Consider the following 21,995-nt stretch of genomic DNA (forward strand, 5'->3'; position numbering starts at 1 on the left):
CATGCTCATCTCAAATTCTCCACTCATAAGGTCAGCAAAATACTTGCACAAAGATTCATTAGTTGCACCAAACAAAATATCATCAACATAAATTTGTACAACTAATATGTCAGTTCCATTTGATTTTAAAAACAAAGTTTTATCTATTTTGCCACGTTTAAAACCATTTTGTAATAGGAACTTTTACAATCTTTCATACCATGCTCTAGGAGCTTGCTTTAGCCCATAGAGAGCTTTGTCAAGCTTGTAGACATGTTTTGGGAACTCTGGATTTTCAAATCCATGAGGTTTTTCCACAAGACTTCTTCATTTAGAAAACCATTTAGAAATTCACATTTTACATCCATCTGGAACAACGCGAATCCCATATAAGCAGCAAAAGCAATAAGTAAACGAATAGCCTCTAACCTGGCTACTGGAGCAAATGTTTCTTCATAATCTATTCCTTCTTGTTGATTGAAACCTTGTAAAACCTGTCTTGCTTTATTTCTGACAATAATACCATGCTCATCCAGCTTGTTCCTAAACACCCACTTTAAGCCTATTGTCTTCTTATCATTGGGTCTAGGTTCTAGATGCCATACTTTGTTTCTTTCAAACTCATTTAGTTCAGCTTGCATAGCCTTAATCCAGTCTGCGTCAGTTAAAGCTTCAACATAGTTCTTAGGTTCCATAGAAGAAAGGAATGAATAGAATGCACAGAAGTTCCTAAGCTGGGATCTAGTCTGAGTTCCTTTTGTAATATCACTCATGATTGCATCTACAGGATGTGACTTCTGATGTTTCCATCGTTTAGGTGTAAAGTCCTTCACTGGATACAATCTTTCCTGATCATTGTTGACTGGTTCTTCCGTAGGAACTTGTTCTTGAGCCTCAGTTGGAACCTCAACAGGATTCTCCTCATTCTGATTTTTATTTTATTCTTGAGCAGGAGTTCCTGGAGCATTCTCCATTTCTGGTTCTTCATTTGCTTCCAGATTCGTTTGCTCACCAATTTCCACTTGCTGCTTCTGCAATGATGTTGATTTTTCATCTGGATCTGTCTTGCGGACAAGTCCAATTTCGAAATCATTATCACATCTTGTACATCATTTAGAGATTGTTCAGTTTCATCAAATATAATATGTACAGATTCCTCAACACACATTGTTCTTTTATTATAAACTCTATATGCTTTACTATTAGAGGCATATCCTAAGAATACAGCCTCATCACTACGTTTATCAAACTTTCCCAAGTTCCTTTTACCATTGTTATGAACAAAACATTTACAACCAAAAGATCTAAAATAAGAAATATTAGGTTTTCTCCCTTTGATCAACTAATAAGGGGTTTTGTTGGTAATGGCTCTAACTGATACTCTGTTAAGAATATAGCATGCTGTATTCACTGCTTCTGCCCAGAAGTTCCTAGGCAAACCACTTGAGATCAGCATTGTTCTAGCCATGTCTTCAAGGCTTCTGTTCTTGCGTTCCACCACTCCATTTTGTTAAGGGGTCCTTGGGGCAGAGAAGTTGTGATCCATTCCATGCTCAGTGCAAAATTCATCAAACTTTGAATTTTCAAATTCAGTACCATGATCTGATCTGAGATGTATCAATGGATTACCTGTTCTTCTCTGTTCTTTCTTTACAAAAGCTACAAATTCATCAAATGTTTCATGTTTAATAACAAGAAAGAAAACCCAAGTAAACCTTGAAAAATCATCAACAATAACCATAACATATCTCTTACCACTTCTACTTTGTATTCTCATAGGGCCACATAGATCCATATGAACAAGTTCCAAAGGTCTTTTGGTACTTACCATTATCTTGGACTTAAATGAAACTGGAGTCTGTTTTCCTCTAACACAAGCATCACACACTTTGTCATACATGAACTTAATACATAGAAGTCCTTCCACTAGTTCCTTAGATCTCAATTTATCAAGTACAGTAAAGCTTGCATGTCCAAATCTCTTGTGCCACAATAAAGGATCATTCTCAATGACACTAAGACATGTTAAACTGCTATTAGGAACTTCGTTAAGATCAACAACATATGTGTTACCTTTACGAGTTCCTTCTAAGATGATGTTCTCAGTGTCATTGTGAATGATTCTGCACTTATTAGAAGTAAAGCTTACGGAGTTACCTTTGTCACAAAATTGTGAAATACTTAACAAGTTGTGTTTGAGACCCTCGACCAAAAATTCATTATCAATAGCATGGGAACTTGACCTTCCTACTTTGCCAATAGCAACTATATCTCCTGTCATGTTATCACCAAAGGTCACAGTTCCCCCATAGTAGGCATCCAGTGAGAGAAATCTAGATTTATCTCCAGTCATATGCTTAGAACAACCACTGTCGAGGTACCAAGTGTTGTTCCCCCTCACTAGAACCTGCATGAGAAATCAAACATTAGGTTCAGGAACCCAGGTTTTCTTGGGTTCCTGTGTAACAACAGTAGGTTTATTCTTTTCGATCCAAATCTGTTCTACATGTTTTATATTTTTCTGTGTACTCTTTTCTTTCTTAGGACACTTAACTTGTTTGTGTCTAGTATTCCCACAGAAATAACAAAATATACTACTAGGCAGGTCAACGTACTTCTTTTCCTTTTGGAACTTCCTTTTAAAACCCAAACCTTCTGTTCTTTTGGTTTGAGCTTTGGTGATCCAATCTGGAACTCTGTAGTCTACAGGTTGTTTGCCTTTCCTAGCTTTCTCAAGTTCCCCCTCAAGTCTTGCCTTATCCGCTTTTATATCTTCCAAATCAGATTTTAGTTTTTCAAAATTCGGATATTGAGCAAGTGGAGGAACTCCAGAATTAGGAGCATTAAGACAGAGTTTCATCAAGGATAGTTCCACATTTAACATTATATTATCATGTTTCAACTTGTCTATAGTTTCCTTTAAATAATTATTATCATCAAACAGACTAAAGAATCTATATTAAATATCAAATTTTAAATTATCAACCCACTCATTGTTTTCTTTAAAAGTAACCAAAGCTTCATCACTTTTATGTTTAGCTTTATGCAATTCTTTAAGTTCTTCTTGAATTTCTAAAACAACTAATATTAGGTTTTCTTTAGAGAAATGTCTAAGTTCCTTTTGAGAAAACCATACCTCAGACTCTAGTTCCTTCAGCTTTTCCTTTTCATCAATTTTAGCCATCAAGCACAGATGGGTAGTTTCTTCTGGAGGTTGGTCTTCCTCTTCCTCTGAATCTGAATCTGAATCTGAATCTGAGTCTCCCCAAGCAGCCAGCATGGCTTTCTTCACGTTGTCCTTGGTGAAGTAAGGTTTATAGACTCTTGACTCTTTGGATTGCTCCTTGCCCTTTGTCTTTCCTTTCTCACCATCTGGTAATGGACAGTCTTTAATGAAGTGATCTTTCGAGCCACACTTGAAGCAAGTTGTGTTTCTGGAACTCGCATATTTCTTGTTCCTATCAAACTTCTTGTAGTTCATCATCCTTTTGAACTTTCTAACTAGCATTGTCATTTCCTCTTCATCGGCTTCTGATTCCTCTGAGTCTTGAGCCTTAAGAGCAAGACTCTTGTTTTTGGAACTTTCAGAGTTGGAACTCAGATGTAATTCATGAGTCATCAATGATCTAGCTAGTTGTTCCATGTTGAACTTTGTGAAGTCCTTAGCTTCTTGCATGGCAGTAACCTTTGATCTCCATCGTTCATCTTGTGGCAGACTCCTCAAGATTTTCCTATCCTGTTCATCAATAGGAATGTGTTTGCCAAGGGAATTCAGTTCATTAATAATATCATTGAACCTAGTAAACATTTCCTCTATAGTTTCCTTTTATTTCATTTCAAACCTTTCATATCTAGACATCAACAAATCAATCTTAGAACGTTTTACCTCATTTGTACCTTCATGAGTTACTTCTAGTAGATCCCAAATCTGTTTAGCAGACTTGCATCCCATGATACGATTATGTTCATGAGGTCCAAGTCCACAGTGCAAATACTTTATTGCTAAAGCATTCAGTCCAAGTTTCTGATAATCTTCTTTATCATAATCAGAAATAGGTTTAGGAACTACCTCTTTCTTTTCGTTGGTTATGGTTATTTCAAAATCACCAGCTTCAATAACACGCCAAACCTGGTAATTTTCTGCCTTAATAAAGATCTCCATCCTGTTCTTCCAGTAGGTGTAAAACTTACCATTGAACATGGGTGGACGTTGGGTAATAACCTTCTTCAAGTTTCTCCTTGTAATTCATCTCTCCAGGAACTTACTCAGCAAAGTTATTCGCTTACACGAGAGTACCTTGCTCTGATACCAATTGTTAGTTGAGACGATTAATACAAGAGGGGGGTGAATTGTATTGAGTTCCTAATGACTACTTTTTGCGGATAAATAAACAATGCGTATAGGAACTTACTAAAACACACAGATTTTACGAGGAAACCTTCCAGGGCCCAACTGGAAGTAAAACCTCGACCCTACCTTAGGGATTTCAAACACAAAACACTTCACTATAATAGGGCAAACACCAAGTTACAACCTATTAGACACAAACCTTTATTTCACAAGTTCCTCACTGGACTTGATACTTGATAGGACCCTATCCTACCCAATCTAAGCACCACACTTAGATTCACTCGTACCACCAAAGTACTACACGTACTACCAAAGCACAGCTACTCGTACCACCCCAGTACAAAACTCACAACCTCACCTAGAAGCCAACACAAAACTGTATGTAACACAAACTATAAATTCACCCAAATAACCCAACCAATACAAATATAAGACACCTAGTATGATAGGTAAGCAATGCACGAAATCCAAAACTAATATGATAAGTTAAAAGCTTGGTAAACTTACTCAATTAAAGCACTGTGATTTCTCCACGCATAAACTCACAAAAAACCTTAATCATTTTGCTCTCTACTATTTATACAAGTAACACTCGTATAGAAAGTAGGTTTTCTGAAAAGATAAATATGTTAACTTAACTTATCTTTTAAACACGGTTTTAGCAAATCAAGTGGAATAAAATCTTTTCCGAAAATAAGTTTAAAAAGATATTTATTAAGAAGACTTATCTTTTTAATAAATCGACTATAGAGAAAATAATCTTTTTAGAAAATCTTTTCCTAAAATCTATCTTTTATTATTTTCATATTTATTTTATTTACCAAGCAAACTTATCACGTTTCTAATAAATTTCGTGCACTAACCTACTTACCATATTAACAATAATTTCTAAGATAAAACCTTAACTATTATTGCTGCGCCGTACTTTGATCAGGTAAATTACTTGGGCTCCAAGCATATCAAGTTCCACCAAAGAACTTAACTGCTACTCTTCAAGTTCCTGTTAGGGAACTTAGTTCTTGTTAGAGAACTCTTCCTCTGATTTGTTTAACTTCTTCAATAAAGATTTTCTTCATGTCTTCTTAGATTCAGATGGTTCTTCAATCACCAAGATTAATCTGCACCTTGACTAATCACACACTAGAGAATCTTTACTAGTTGAGTTTGCTTTTGGTTCAAGTTCTTCATCATCAAAACCATTATGCTTCAACATTTGATTAGTCTAAATTGTAATGTTTTGATTAACTATTACCATGATCAAGATGTACATTAACTATGAGAAGACTAATACAGATGGAACGTTGAAAACAATCGATTATGCTGCTAGAGGTTGAGTTATAAGAATGGAAGATAGTTCTTGGCTCATAGGATTTTCAAGAAAATATACTGCCATAAGTCCCCTTGCTGCATGATGAGCTTCTAGCTCGAACATGTCAAAACTAATGATATTCCGATTAAGATCATGCTTGATACGATTGGAAACAAGATCCATCACGAGTTGGCTTCAGTTATCAATAATGTAGCTTAGCTAATTATTTATTTTACTATGGTTGATTTCAAGCCTATCAGAGGGGCTTATAATGTGACGGCTCATGAGTTAGCAACTTTGGGTATCAAAATTACAATTGTGCATATAACCCATCACATCGTCGTTCCAGACTGCATTAAGAAGATCTATGAGGATGAAATAGGCTTGAGCTCATCTAGATGCTAGCTTCTTCGTTGTTAGCTTTGTTCCTCTAGTTGAGTGTCTTTTAAAGTATTGTACTTTGTGGTTATTAGAGCAACTCCAGTGGTTAGGAAAAGGGACTAGCTTGCAAATATTAAAAATCTTAAGCTAGTAGCTACACCATTATTGCAAATCTTGTTGATTAGCTTTGACAAGCAAATTAGCTTTGCAGAGCTAATTAGCTTGGCAAATATTTATTAGATAAAAAATATTATTAATTTGAATATTAATTAATTTACAACTAGTTTAACCATTGGAGCAACAAATAGCTTGAATTGTTGTAGCTTAAGAAGTTGATGTGACATGCCAAACTATTAAATAAATTAGCCAACCATTGTAGTTGCTCTTAGTAGTGTCTAGGTTGATTACTTTTAGCTAACACCAAATTTTTCTTACTTAAATCAATAAATTTTCTGCTAGTCAAATTCTAAAGGTTCCTCCACGTTGAGTTGCCCCTACTCATTGGCTGGTAGTGAAGGTTCGTCAGCGTCGTTTTCTTTTTGGTCTTTTTAGCTTTGTGCGTTTTATTCTTATTAGTACTTTGTCAAACTATGATTATTAATAAACATAAAAAATGAGCTTCTTATATTTATTAAGCATATTGAGACCAATCTATATATATCATAATTTGATTTAGCATAAATCATAAAATTAAAATAAAGTTAAGGCCTAACATGTGTCAATCCTAGTGCTTGTTTTAGTATAAAGTACTGCAATTCATTAATATCAATCTATGTGCTATATCTTGATGTTGGGGATCCCTTTTATAAAACACTATGTTAATTCCCGTGCCTTGCACGAAATTTTTCAATAATCGTTCTTGAACTATCATTACAATTAGTTTTTTATAAACAAAAAAATATAAAATACAATTGACAAATTTTTTATAAAAATAAAGGATTACGAAAGATTTGTCAGGTGTAAAATGATGTAAAAAATTATCAAACGTATGTTAAGATTATATATATATATATACATATATATATTTGTGCTAAAATATGTCAAATCTTTATTTATTTTAAGTTTAGGGAATTATTTTTGTATAAGATCTGTGTTTATAATAGAATTTTTAATAAAAACAAAGGACACACCTAAAAATGACACGTGTTATTGCTGGTGTGTCTTTTAGTATATAGTTATTGACTGCAATTCTAGTAATAACATTGGATTTCCTACACATTTAAACTTTTTTACACTTTAACACCCAATCGCCATTTTATAAATTTGCTGTTATGTGCCAGACATTATGAAAGACCAAAGAGCTAGTAATGCAATGACAAAAAATGATGGAAACGTTTTGGCATAAATAACTTTTTGCATTTAGCACCTTACTAAGTAATTCTGAATATACAAGGTGGTTCTATTACATAGGTATCTGAAGAAATTCTTAATGGCAGTTTTGAATGTCGTCAAATGACTGTAGTCTGTACATGCACCCACACTGGCCACTGCAGGCTGTGATTCAAAGGAAACCAACGCTGTCAGAAATGTATCCAATTAACGATAGGCAGTTAAAACACAGCATATAGCACAAGCCATCAAAGTTAACAACCACCACGTCTATGTCGAACCAATAATAAACATGATCTTCCATTTCAAGAGTGTATAGAACACCAACAAGATGATTCTTTCTTGGCCAAGTTTGGTTCATCCACACTTGGCTCAAGGAGGGACTCACAAAGTGCACCCAAAAGACAGTACTGGTACTTTTCTATATGACGGTATTCATTCATTTTCTACATTTCTTTGATTCAGAGCCACCTGACAACTAACAAATACATTGCACAAGGAGAAGCAAGTCTGTTATGTGTCACACATAACTACATATTTCAAAACTAATGAAAGACAAACACAGGAAAATAATAGACCCCTATCTCACACAAAGGTCTCTCATTCACAACCATCAAAAGTATTGTTCAAGTAAAAAAAATTTAGGATTTCAAAAATAAAATACAGGCTGAATTTTCATTACCTCAAAAGCTTTGTGAGGCAATAGTTCTTTCTTCAATTATAATCTGTTTAACGAAGTTACTCCGAACAACGGACAAGAAGAATCTTCCCTAGTTAGTGTACTGCTAGTCTGCTACGTACAATGTACTCAAACTTTCAAGGAATCCTGCTGGTTCTTCTCCTTCTCTGATAATCTGAAACATATCAACTTCATAGATTAAAATAATTAAAATCAATATCACACAAGTAAAAATAAAGCAATTAATCTATCCTGTCATATTTACACTTTCCTCTTTGATTCATTTAGGTGTGGCAATTTTACAATATATAGTTTATTCACAATGAACTATTTCCCCTTAATTCATTCTACCTTATAATCTTTGTATGTTTGTGCAAACTAATTAGAAGTGGGTACAAGAATGATAAGTGACAGCGGAAGACCTTTTCCATTGGTGAGCTCTTGCAGGGGTTTCAATATAATTTTTTATGCCACCTTATTCGGGCCTTTGTGTTAGAGATGCATTCTCGTTTTATCAGCTCCAAATTATTAACTTTAACTTGACTTTTTCTGTATTCACTTTCAAAAGGAGTAGCCTGGAAAAAACAAATATGGCACCAATAAAGCAACATCATTACCTCATAAAAGTAAGTGTTCTAAGGATGTCAAAACAGATGCAAAAGGGACCTCCCTCAACAGAAAAATTTGGCTCAAGAAAGGTCGAGACACATGTGAAACCCACAGCAAAATCATGCTCTAGCATTCACATGGATTCAAACTTTAGAAAAAAAAAAATCAATGTACAAATTCATGTTAGAACAAATTACAAGTTATAAATGACATAAATTTCTATATAAAAAACTGGTTGCCTAAGGTACTTTTTGGTTGGGAGGAACCGGGAGGAAAAGATAAGTAAGGACAAATATAGAATCCTTTGTTTGGTTCTAAAAATTTAATGGGATATGATAGCAAATGAAGGGAAATGGAAGCAAAACTCCCTTAACAAAATCTTCCCTTTCCAATTCTCCCAAAATGAGAGGAATTTGGTAGGAAAGAAAGAAATTAAATATATCAAGCTAAAAATTCATTTTTCCTTCCTTCACCATTACACCAAATAATAGATTCCACAACTTTACCTTCCTTTACTACTATCAAACCAAACATTGAATGATATGTTTTTTTTTTTTCCTTTCCTTTCTTTTCCCTTCCTTTACTAATATTGAACCAAACAAAGCTTAAATGTTCTTCTTTGAGCCTTTGGTTCTGATCAGTTCTACACATTTTCAGATTATGATCAAGTAATTAGAGCTTATAGCACTGGTTAGTTGCTTGCTCATGTAAAAGACGACAACATTTTCAGATATATCCAGAAAACATTTCACTTTGGATTCAATTTCTACATCGGCCAGTTATAGTACTATTACTATACTCCGCCCACCCAACCAAAAAAAAAAGCATGAAAGATGGGGAAAGTAGTTTGACATGTCTATTTTCCAAAAATATGTATCAAATGTGTCGATAACCAAATCAAACAACTCTAGCAAGGATAATGAGTTTTTCAATAATCTCAAGGTAAACAATTCATAAAATTGCATCATACCTCATTATATTCAATCTTATATTCACACACATGCTAAAGGGAACACAACACTACACCATGAGATTTTCCTCCACATTGGGGTGCACAATGAGAAATCATCTCAACAAGAGTAGCACAAAGGGGTCAATATATACTTCCTCCGTGTTTTTTTATTTTATTATTTTTTTTTTTTTTTTAAATACATAATTGCACCATTTGGGATGGGCACAAAGTTTAAGAAAGGAATGAAATAATTTAAATGCCCATGTGACTACAAACAAAGGAGAGAGAGAGTAAAAGTGAGGTAAAAAGGGTAAATATCAAATGTAAATAAGGGTAAAATAGGTATTTGGTGTGTGAACACAAACAAAAAGTGTATGAAAGTTACCCATTATAGAAATGGTGCAATTACCATGCAACTTCCTTAAAGGAAAATGGTGCAATTGAAAAAAACAAAGGAAGTACTATTAAGTTATATAATAATCAACGCACTGCTAAAAATTGGTGATCATGTTTACAGCCATCTCATGGTAAATACTTACAGAAAAATAACATTCTGGTGATAAAGATATATATCCTCCATTATTTTTTGCTTGATGCAATTTGAGATAGAGATTAGAGAAGATAAATGAATAATACTAATAAATAAAATGAGGTTTTATGGTATTACTTTATTTTTATATAACACGTGTTTATCTCTCTAATCTCCTGCTCAAATTGTGTGTCAAGGAGCTATTAGTCAGGCAAAAAGAATGGAGGAAGTATATAATTTGTTGTAAACTCTATGCTAAATGGATTGTCCGAAAACTGTCGCATTTTTTGGGAATTACATAGCAATGCCTAGCAAGTCATATGGCAATTACCAAGCTTGAAGACGGAAATAACAAGTGAAACACATGAAACGACACAACAGTAAATTCCACAGAAAGGCTAGCTCAACCAAGAGAACTAAACATGTTTTCATGGTCAACTGTTGACTATCCCAGAACTAAGAAATAGAATAAGTTAAAGCACGGGTTTGAGAACCTAACAGTGTATTAGACACTTCTGATTATAGTAATGATCATGAAGTCGCAGAAGCACCAGTTCTCTGATGTCGCACATTGGAGACTTAAATTGACATACAGGAATTTAATCCATTTTACCATGGCAGTTCTAATGTTTGTATTTATTTATTTATTTATTTTTTTAATCTATTAATATTATAATTGAAGATATACTTTCCCACATCTTATCTTTTACGAAGAAAATAACTAACTACATGTAGCGAGTAAATTTTACTAGTAGTGAATTTAAACATATTTTAATAAACAATGTAAGTACTGAATTGGCCTTTATAAACTATACGTACCATTATAAAACTCTTTAGCATGCTTTCATAATTAATAAACCCTCTGTATGCATGATTTAAAACAGAAATTGTGTGTTTATCAAGGATTAAGAAAGTTTTGACCCCCTTTAAAAAAAAAATTAAAAAAAAAAAGTAAGTTTTGACCAATTGACCTCTGCCCTCTGCTCCAATTGACCTATTACATTGTGTGAAATTGAAGGGAAGAAATATATAATTGCTAAGTGAATCTCACAGTAACAAATCAGTAGCTCTTATCATCATTGAAATACAATAAATAATACTTTGTACTTCGTAAATTTTTTCCTGTCCTTCATTGGTAATCAAGGGCAGGAAAAAAGAAAAAAAAAAGCATCGGGGCCAAAATAGTGGATGCTACCAAAAAGGAATTGTTAATGCCATACATAAAGGAAAGCACTCACATATAGCAGGGATAAATAGAGCTTTTGCACATTATCATTCCCATGAGTATATATTCATAGACCTATGGATCAATACAGTAGTGGAGTACCTTTTAAGCCTCGAAGGTGATCCCAATTTGTTAAAAAGGTTGACCAACATTAAGTTGCATCACCATTAATTAAAAAGGTGGACTAAATTTAGAACTTTTAATAGGCATAGAAGTTTCCTATAATTTGTAAGCTTTTAATATTTTATGGACAAAGCAACAAAATAAATTTAAATTGTATATAAGAATAAGCCAACTTTTATATTGCATCCCTAGTTAGCTTCTAGTTCACCACAGCTAAGAGTGCTAACATCCCAGTTAGTTTCTAATCTACCGCTGCTAACATCTCAAAATAAATAAATAAATAAATAAGAAAAGTACAGACATGGAATTGGTCTAATCCTTTTTTTCTATGGCAGAAATTAATAGAAGAAGAAATAAAATTATAGATCAACTGTACCGATAAGCTACTATTTATTTCTAACTTCAATCTAACTCAAAACAACAGATTTCAAGTGAAGAAAGGATGAAATCTTAAATTTCAGAGAATCAACTATTTACATGTAGACTCTACTCTAGGTCACTGTGATATTTGCAACTATTAGATATTTATATTGATTAGGAATCCATAAATTGCATAGCCAAGAACAGAAAGTATGCGCACGGGAAAAATACCTTAATGTTGGTGGTTTTGGGAAGACCCATGCGAGATAGAACATCAGAACCAGCTTGCTCCAAGTCAATTAAATCTACACCACCTACTTTCTTATGTGCATAAATCATTGATGGGGCATGAAACTCTCTCCGGAGCAATGACAATAAACGATGAACTAGAATCAAGTTCACATATTTCTGAAACTGATACTTTCTCTAGATCTGATAAGCGGTAAAAAGAAGGCATCTTGATATCACACTTTGTGGAAACCACCGCCACAACTTCTGTAGTAGCACATGGGGTAGAGTTTTCTCTAATGTTATTACAAACACTTGCTAAAGCAAATTCCTTTACATGTGAGCTACTCTGGCTTGCTACTTTATCAGAATCAAGATCTTTTTCAAAAGACTTGTTCTTGCTAGCTGCAATCATTCCTCCTTTATCCAGCTCAAATGATATGCAGGTATTATCATTTACGCTATCATCTTGTTTGTTGGCAAAAAACTCTTGGGGAGATTCTTGCATCCTTCCATCACCAACTACATTTGGCAAAGTCAGGCACCTGGTTAAGCTAACCCTACGCTCTGCAATTGACAGAGGTGACCTTCTGGAAGGTAAGTTAGTGGATCTTAAAGGATTTGAACCAAAGTTAACCTCAATATAGCCTGGATGGTTAGATAAATTTGTAGAAGTTTTAGAAGAGAGGAGAGACATGTTAGAAAATGCTGACATGGCTGATGATAGTGATAAGGGTGACTCTAAAGGAGACTCAGAGGAACACTTTGAGTTATTACTTGAATCAGAGCAGATAGATTCTGGAGATCGATAAGGTGGTGATGACAAAGATGATAAAGATGGTGATGACAAGGAGGAAGGAGATGAGGACATCGAGGGCACCAATGTAGCATCAGACTTACGTGAGTTACTGGACACAATGCTTTCATCATAACTATTGAGCTTAGAATCGGAATGAAGTTTATTGAGAACCAGTTTTGGAGCTAAGACAAACTCCTTCATATGTCCTAAGGCATACTTGCGTCTCAACACACTCCAGCTATTCTCTCGTGCAGGCAGATGTGTTTCATATTCAGTCTCTGATGATGTGACGGGTGGCACAAACCCCCCTTTAATTGCCTTTTGAAAGATCTCAAAATCCACATCATAAGAAGCTACTTTCCTCTCACCAGGCTGAATTTTAGCCTCTCCATGCTTTACTTCACTAGCAGATTTGTCCATCCCAAAATCAGAGAAGATATCCCAAAAAAAGGATGGCTCCTCACCTTCCTTAATTACAAGGACAGGCACCTGCACCCTTTCATACCGCACAATTTGAGTCACGGCACCTCTTGCCTCCCTCTCCATTATAACTTCACAATTCTTGCCCAGCCAAACATAAATTGCAGAAGACACTTGTACAATAAAGGCACCTCGGGAATCAAGGGCTGAAGGAGACAGATCGTTTAACATTTTTGGAACAATATGTAAAGGGTCATATGGAGAATGGGGAGCAATCCTGTATACTCTTAATAATGAACTTGGACTGAGAGGAAAATCATGGACTCTTTTCTGGCATTGCAGCAGTTGGCAAGCAAACCCCATATTTGGATCAGCAATACCCCTAGCTTCTTTCACATACTGAAATGCATCATCAAAGCTCTGCCCCTCCCTCTACATAAGATATGCAATCACTAGTGAAGTAGATCGAGATACACCTTGACAACAATGAACGAAGACCTTCCCTTTCTGCTCTTGGACATCTTCAAAATAATCAAATACATCATAGAGTATGCTAGTAATATCTTCTGAAGGACTATCCTGAAGCCACAGTGTTCTGTAAACAAAGTCAGCTTTAAAATACTCGGGGCAAACAAAACCCACACAGTTGAGCACATGGGTAATTTCATTCTTTTTCAAAATATTCCTATCCTTAGCAACAGCATCGCCTCCAAGATAAATGTGATCAGCCACCTTAGAACATACTTTGTCAAAGAATGCAATCTTGTCTTTCTTAACATAACCCCCGTTCCTCTCCGGATTCGTCTGAATAGCAGACATATCAAGCTTCAACCTTTCTGAACCTCTATTCACATCCCTACCACTGGGAGTGGGTGGTCCAGGCCACTCTCCTATATCATCTGAGCCAGCCTTTGGCCACTCATCCAAGCTCCTCCGAGCAATGGCGAGTGGCTGCAGTGGGGGCAAACACGATCTAGCTTTACAAATTTGTTGGGAACAAGGAGTTAACGGAGCAGGGAATCTTCGTGCTTGTATACCGTTACTCCCAGAGTTCCCATTTGGATCTACATTATCATTATCATCAATTTCGGGGTTATGGCCAGCGGTTCTAGATGCTGACCATGAAGCCGACCTCCAAAAATTTTTGGGGGCATTATTGCAAACTTGATACTGACCCCATGAACTAGCTTCATCATCTTTACCTACCATGCCCACCTCCCTCCACAATTTATTAACCCAAATTCAACAATTCCCAATATTTATATACTTCTCCTAAGCCTAATTGAAAATCTGACAACTAATTATCTAAAAATTGTAATATCAAACCCAAATCAGCTCAAACAAGTTGTACATACCTTTGAGAACCTACAAAAACCCACTCATTCTAGTGAACAAAAAAACAAAAATTGAAATACCCATCTAACAAAAATGAAAAAACAAAACAAACCCACAAAAATCAAGCACTAAAACAGAAAATCTACGAATTAAAAACCAAGAAAAGACAACAAATCATAGCAACAAATACATTTCTAGGGTTTCCCAAAAAAATCAAAAAAAGAGAGAGTGAGTTCGAGTACAGTAACAGATTTAGAACTTACAGCGATGAAGAACGAAAGCATCCATGAAAAGGAGAAGAATATTGCAGAGTATGTGATAGTATACTTGGGTTCACGAGAGAAAGAGGAGAGAGAGATGAAGAACAACAACAACGAAAGTGGAGAGAGTACAAGTCTTTTTCAAAGAGGGGAGGCTGTGTATTATTATAAACTTATTTAATTGCAAGTTTTGTGATGCTTCATAGTTCAACAATCAACCCTCATATTTATTACGGAGTACTTAATTTATTTATTTTTTTCAATTCAATGAGTCTTGTGATGGGTCCCTATGTTTTTTCTTTTTGAAATAAGAAAGTTTTATGGGATATTAATCATATTATCCTTCTGTGTTATTAGGATGAGTAAAGCTCCTTCCGTTCTTAGGGTCTGTTCTATATTTAGCTTAATTTCAATTCAGTTTCTAATTTTTTCTCTCATAAATAATTCATTTCAGTTCAGCTCATCTCAGCTCAGTTTATTTCATTTTAGCTAAATTCGGTTAGTTCAATAAATCAGAATATGTTCTTAAATAAAGTTTATTTGTCAAATTTAACCGAATTATGAAATGGGAGAATAAAGTACATCAATTTTAACACCCCCAAAATTTGAACTCTTTATAATAACTAAAATCATATTTTTTATTGAAAATCGTCATTCAAACCCTGGAAGTGTTACTAAGAGGCATAGGAAAGTTCGATAAAAACAAACATTGAACTATTATACCATAACTAGGTGGTCTAAAACAAGTATAATTTTATTACAACCCAAACTTAGTATAAAACTTAAACCAAAACTATGATACGTCCTTACTTGAACCAACCCGTCTTACCAACCTGCAAAAGTAATTACGTAATATAAATAATTACGACTCCATCCTGTAAAATAAATAATTAATTTGAAAACATTTTTTGTATGTGAAATAATAAAATAAATTAATACTGCCTCCGTTTTTTATTAGTTGACACGTTTTGAATTTAGCACTATTCACACACCTCTCTTTGACCATGCTTTGTGATTTATATGTAAGGATAAATGTAGTCAAGAGGCATCTTCTTACATTCGTCACAATGTATATTTTTATAATATCAACTTTTTATAATTTTTGTTTATCGGTAATGTAAGGAATATTCCAAACATCCCACACTTGAGCCCCAATGTGATCATACAATTAAGCATGGTGGTGTCCAAAGGGAAAGAAACTAGAGTAAAAGAGTCGCCAACAAGTTTTAGGAACTTGTAAACCGTTCACAGGGTGAAGGTTACACCCCTTCACGATCCATGAGATCGCTAACTCCTTAGTGATCTGGAACCATGACTGGATATTCGGGGATGAAGGTACAAATCCAACCTAAAAGAGATTGAACCTGCCCTAAAAATAGGCCTCTACTTTGTTCTTCTCATATCCATGTGTGTTTTCTGACTAACATGCAATCAATAGGTTAACCCTAAACCTGTTTAATCTATGTTGGTTGAGCATCAATGCACAAACAAGTCTATTATTGGCGATCACTTGAATTATAATCATATTAGCCTAAACAAGATTATTAATAATTTTATTAAGCGTGATTACAAGTACAAATTCGCTTTAAACATGCATAAAAGGCGTGATCAAGCAATAACAGTAATAATATATATCAAGCAACATAACAAATAATCATCATCATCATAATATGTAACACCCTAGAAATTCCTTTCTTTTAAAATACCTGTTTTGCCCTATTTAAAAATTTAAATAGGAATATCTAAGATATTACCGCCACCGTGAAATCGGCTAAGGCAACCATCAAAGACACACAGCGGAATACTAATTTCAAAACCATTCAAAACAAGTCAACTTGAAAAGTCAACCAACGAAAGTAAAGTCAAAACCAAAGTCAAACAAAGTAAAATAAAACCATTCTACAACTTGGAACCATTGTAGGCCCTTATTAAAACCAAACCGACTTTAAAACTTTTGCGTTAGTCATGCATGATAATAATATCATAAATAATTAAAGCGTTAAACACATCATATACTTATAGAAACTAGCATGATTCGCTCTTCACCCATGCCCATTCATGAATATGCTTCATCACCTGAAAACCTCCTCTCTACTTGTCCCCACTACTCGCCATTAGAAAATGGGTCGTCGTAGGGCCAAAATAAAGACATGGCCAAACACACAAACACACACAATCAGCAAAGCTGAGTACATAAGCGTAATTAAACACACTAACATGCTTTCACCTATCAACACACACTTACCTCAATGCACCTGTTCACAAGCACACACACCAATCAACAAGACACAATGGCTAGACACTAATTAATTCATTTAGCGTTGATTACGCATCGAACGAGTTTCCACCTCCTAACCTCCCCCAAATAAATTTGAGGTTAACTGACACGGGAGCTAACCGTGCCAGCGACAAAACCACTCAAAGGTGGCGGAATTCCTGCGCATAATAATAAATTAAAAAAAGGAATATACAGCGTCATGTACTCCATTAGAAGTTATGGTTAAATATAAAACCCCATAACTCCCCCCATTGTTCATACTCAAGGTATATACGTTCCAAGAGTTTTGGTGTGTAATCTCTTTCACTTTACGTTATTTACATGTTATTGGACTTGGTGATGACTCTCAAAGCATAATAAATCAATCAACCATAATTATTCAATCAACCAAACATACCAATTTAATTCTTGAATGATTAGTGACCACATATTATTTAATGTTGAACCCTTTTTAATTCTACCTCAGTGTCAAAGACACCTTAGACGCATAATGCGCCAAAAATCCTATCCCTCGCTGTTAAAAAACACCTTAAGTGCACAAAGGCACCAACATACAATTTATTCCTTGTGTACATAGACACTTATATAGCTCCTTCCTCATGCTTAAAGCATCAATAAAAATTATTTGAACCATAATAAAATTCCTTTTCAATATTCCAAACATAATTAAACATGTATTTTAATTAATCATGCCTTCTAACATGCCATAAATAAAAACGTGGTTCAAACACAACATGCCCAAAATATAATCTTCCAATCTATAACCATCACAAATAATTCATGCTTCCCAATTCAATCACAAACATCATAAATTCACAATTCCATACATAAACCTTAGCATGATACTGCTTGTAATTGATTGAAATCAAACCTAGCATGATTCTACATCATCAAAATATGCTAAGTACGCGTACGTACCTCAAATAAGCTCTTAAAATAACCGAGTACTCTACAACAATTCTCAAACCAAGTCTCCTACATAAAGGGACAATAATACTATATTAATTACCCTTGTATACACAATTTCCAGCAACTTAAACTCAATTTAAATAACTTATAATAATCTGAAAATTATTTAAAAACCCCTAACTAAACTCCTTCTTAATGGATAATCACACCCTTTTATTAAAAATCACAATTATACTACTTTAAATAAAATTCCAACATTTTAAACTAATCAAAAATCCTTTAAAACTTCATCAAAATACATCTTTATACTTAAATTATCCATATAAACATTAATTATCTCTTACCCCTTTTAAACTCAAAGATAAAATTTAAAGCATAAAAAAAACTTTGTTAAAAATAAAAAATTGCTCGAAAATCGTATTTAGAGGCTGAATTTGGCCACGAGATGGTGGTGCTCACTACCAAAAGTAGTGAGTCTTTCTTAAAACGTTGTTTGCACTCAAAAAACACTACTTTTTTTTTTTTATCAAAATCAGAGGAGTTTAGAACCTGATCGGGATTAAAACGGGATTAATATTAACGAACGGAAATCTAATAATTAAAACATGAATTTACGTGTTCAAAATAATCTGGAATTAAGTTAAACTAATAAGTAGTTATAATCACCAAAATTTCAAAACATCATTATTATAAAAGCCCTAAATCAATTATTCATAAAAACCCTAAAATCATGATTTTCAATAATTAAAAACCCTAGGTTACAAAATTTACAAAATCTGAAAATTATAAAGTTTAATCATCAAAATAGAATTTGATACTAATTAAATTAATTTCAAACAATAAAATTAAAACCCATAAATCAATAATTATAATTACACAAATTAATAAAACAAAGGAGAAAGAAAATAAGACTAACCTTTTTGTGTGGGAAATTTTTGGGGATTCATGAGGTATTTATAGAGTAGAGAGTGTAGCGTTAAATTTGGGATCATAAAAATGTGGGCTTGAGTTATGGGATAGGGCTTAAGTTATGGGTTTTGGAATGGGTTATTCCAATAAGGGTATGTAGGAATAATTTACATTGCCCAATAATTAATAAACGTTTGGCCCAAAACATATTTTACTTTTATAAAACTTTATATTTAAAATACTTTAACCCTTTAAAATATTTAAATAAAATACTTGAGCCCTTGACAATATATTTTATTAATACTTAAATACTTTATAAAAATACATAAAAATACGGGGTATTACATAATAATAACAATAAAGCATAAGAATAATAGCAAAATCCTAGGCATGATACTAACAAGATTAATAACAAACCTAGCATGTCACTAAACATTAAAGATCAAAGTGTTATCCCTAATATGATACTTACATGATATTAGAAAGAATAGGAAGCATCATAGAAACATACATGATATTAGAAATCTTAGTTATTACCCTAAACATGATACTAGGAATCATAAAGATATCCGTACATGATACTAGGAATTACAATAATACAAACATGATTTCTATATCAAAATAATAACAATTAAATTACTTACTTGGATGCCTCGTATCTCTTTCTAATAACAAAATACACGTGTTAGTAACTTCAAGGAAAAATAATAAATAAACAATTAAATAATTGAAATAAAGATTTGGGACCAAACTCTCTGAAATTATCAACCTTTCAAGTCTAGGGCGAAGACAACTTCGAACTTGGCTAGGTATGTCTAGAACTAATGTATGTGGAATTTTGTGAGAGGGAAGGTTTAGAAAAAGAATAGAGAGAGAGAAAGCTTCTAGCTTTTAGAGAGAGAATAGAGAGAGATGATGGTTGTAAATTATGATTGTGAATGATGAAAACGGGGAGATACGACCCCTATATATAGAAAAAATAGTCCGAAAACGATAGAAAATACTTCAAATTCTATACGGAATAAAACTGGCATCTGTCTCCAGGCGACAGACATTAGCGCCCGACGATCTGTCGTCTGGCAACAAATTCTGTCGTTTGGCGCTAATTAAAAGATAAGACGCGCTTTGTACGCGAAATCCTCTTCTTAATATGATTAAGCAGAAAAATCTGTGTTTATCAAATTGTTGAAGCATAAAGGTTTTGATGATGAGGAACTTAAACTAAAGCAAACTCAACTAATAAAGGTTTTCAAGTGTTTGATTAGTTTAGGTGAACTTGATCGTGGTGATGGAAGAAGTAACTGGAACTAAGAAGACATGAAGAGATCTTTATCAAAGAAGTTAAAAAAATCAGATGAAGAGTTCTCTAACAAGAACTAGTTCTCTAACAAGAACTAGTTCTCTAACAAGAACTGAGTTCCCTAACAGGAACGTTCCTTAACAGGAACTTGAAGACAGCAAGCTGAGGTTCTTTGGTGGAACTTAACAAGCTTGGAGCCCAAGTAATCTGGCTGAACAAAAGCGCGGCACAGCTATTAATTTAGTTAAGGTTTTTATCTTTCTAGATTATTGTTAATATGCTAAGTAGGTTATTGCACGAAATTTATTAGAAGCGTGACAAGTTAGCTTGGTAAATAAAATAAAACGGAAAATAATAAAAGATAGATTTTAGGAAAAGATTTTCTACAAGTTTTATTTCCTTTAAATCGGTTTGTTAAAAAGATAATTCTTTTTAACAAAATATCTTTTTATCTTTATTTTCCGGAAAAGATTTTATTCATATGATTTACATAAAACCGTGTTTTAAAGATAAGTTAAGTTAACTTATTTATCTTTTAGAAAACCTACTTTCTATACGAGTGTGACTTGTATAAATAGTAGAGAGCAAAATGGTTTTAGGTTTTTGTGAGTTTATGCGTGAAGAAATCTCTGTGCGTAATTGAGTAAGTTTACCAAGCTTCTAACTTGTCATATTAGTTTCGGATTTCGTGCATTTCTTGCCTAACATACTAGGTGTCATATTCTTGTATTGGGTTGGGTTATTTGGGTGTGTTTATCGTTTATATCATACACAGTTTTGTAAGCTTCGTGGTGAGGCTGAGTGTTTGTACTTTGGCAGTACGTGTAGTACTTTGGCAGTACGAGTGAATCTAAGTGTGGTGCTTAGGTTGGGTAGGATATGGTCCTATCAAGTAGCAATTCCAGTGAGGAACTTGTGAAACTAAAGGTCCGTGTCTAATAGGTTGTAACTTGGTGTTTGCCCTATTATAGTGGAGTTTGTGTGTTTGAAATCCCTAAGGCAGGGTCGAGGTTTTACTTCCAGTTGGGCCCTGGAAGGTTTCCTCGTAAAATCTGTGTGTGCTTTTAAGTTCCCATATGCATTGTTTATTAATCCGCGAAAAGTAGACATTAGGAACTCGATACAATTCACCCCCCCTCTTGTATTAATAGTCTTAACTAACAATTGGTATCAGAGCAAGGTTATCACGTGTAAGCAGATAACTTTGCTGAGTAAGTTCCTGGAGAGATGAATTACAAGGAGAAGCTAGAAGAAGGGTATTCCACCTAACGTCCACCCATGTTCAATGGTAAGTTTTACACTTACTGGAAGAACAAGATGGAGATCTTTATTAAGGCAGAAAATTACCAGGTTTGGCGTGTTATTGAAGCTGGTGATTTTGAAATAACCATAACCAACGAAAAGAAAGAGGTAGTTCACTACCTCTTTCTGATTATGATAAAGAAGATTATCAGAAACTTGAACTGAATGCTTTAGCAATAAAGTATTTGCACTGTGGACTTGGACCTCATGAACATAATCGTATCATGGGATGCAAGTCTGCTAAACAGATTTGGGATCTACTAGAGGTAACTCATGAAGGTACCAATGAGGTAAAACGTTCTAAAATTGATTTGTTGATGTCTAGATATGAAAGGTTTGAAATGCAATCAAAGGAATCTATAGAGGAAATGTTTACTAGGTTCAATGATATTATTAATGAACTGAATTCTCTTGGCAGAAACATTCCTA

The 21,995-nt window shown here is 34.0% G+C and overlaps 1 pseudogene; it reads right to left on the reverse strand.

Moving 5' to 3' along the window:
* Positions 1-7,343: 7,343 nt before the first annotated feature.
* On the reverse strand, positions 7,344-15,482 carry LOC110696650 (annotated as a pseudogene).
* Positions 15,483-21,995: the final 6,513 nt, after the last annotated feature.

This window comes from Chenopodium quinoa, unplaced genomic scaffold (genome assembly GCF_001683475.1).
Source record: "Chenopodium quinoa cultivar QQ74 unplaced genomic scaffold, ASM168347v1, whole genome shotgun sequence".
Taxonomy (NCBI): domain Eukaryota; kingdom Viridiplantae; phylum Streptophyta; class Magnoliopsida; order Caryophyllales; family Amaranthaceae; genus Chenopodium; species Chenopodium quinoa.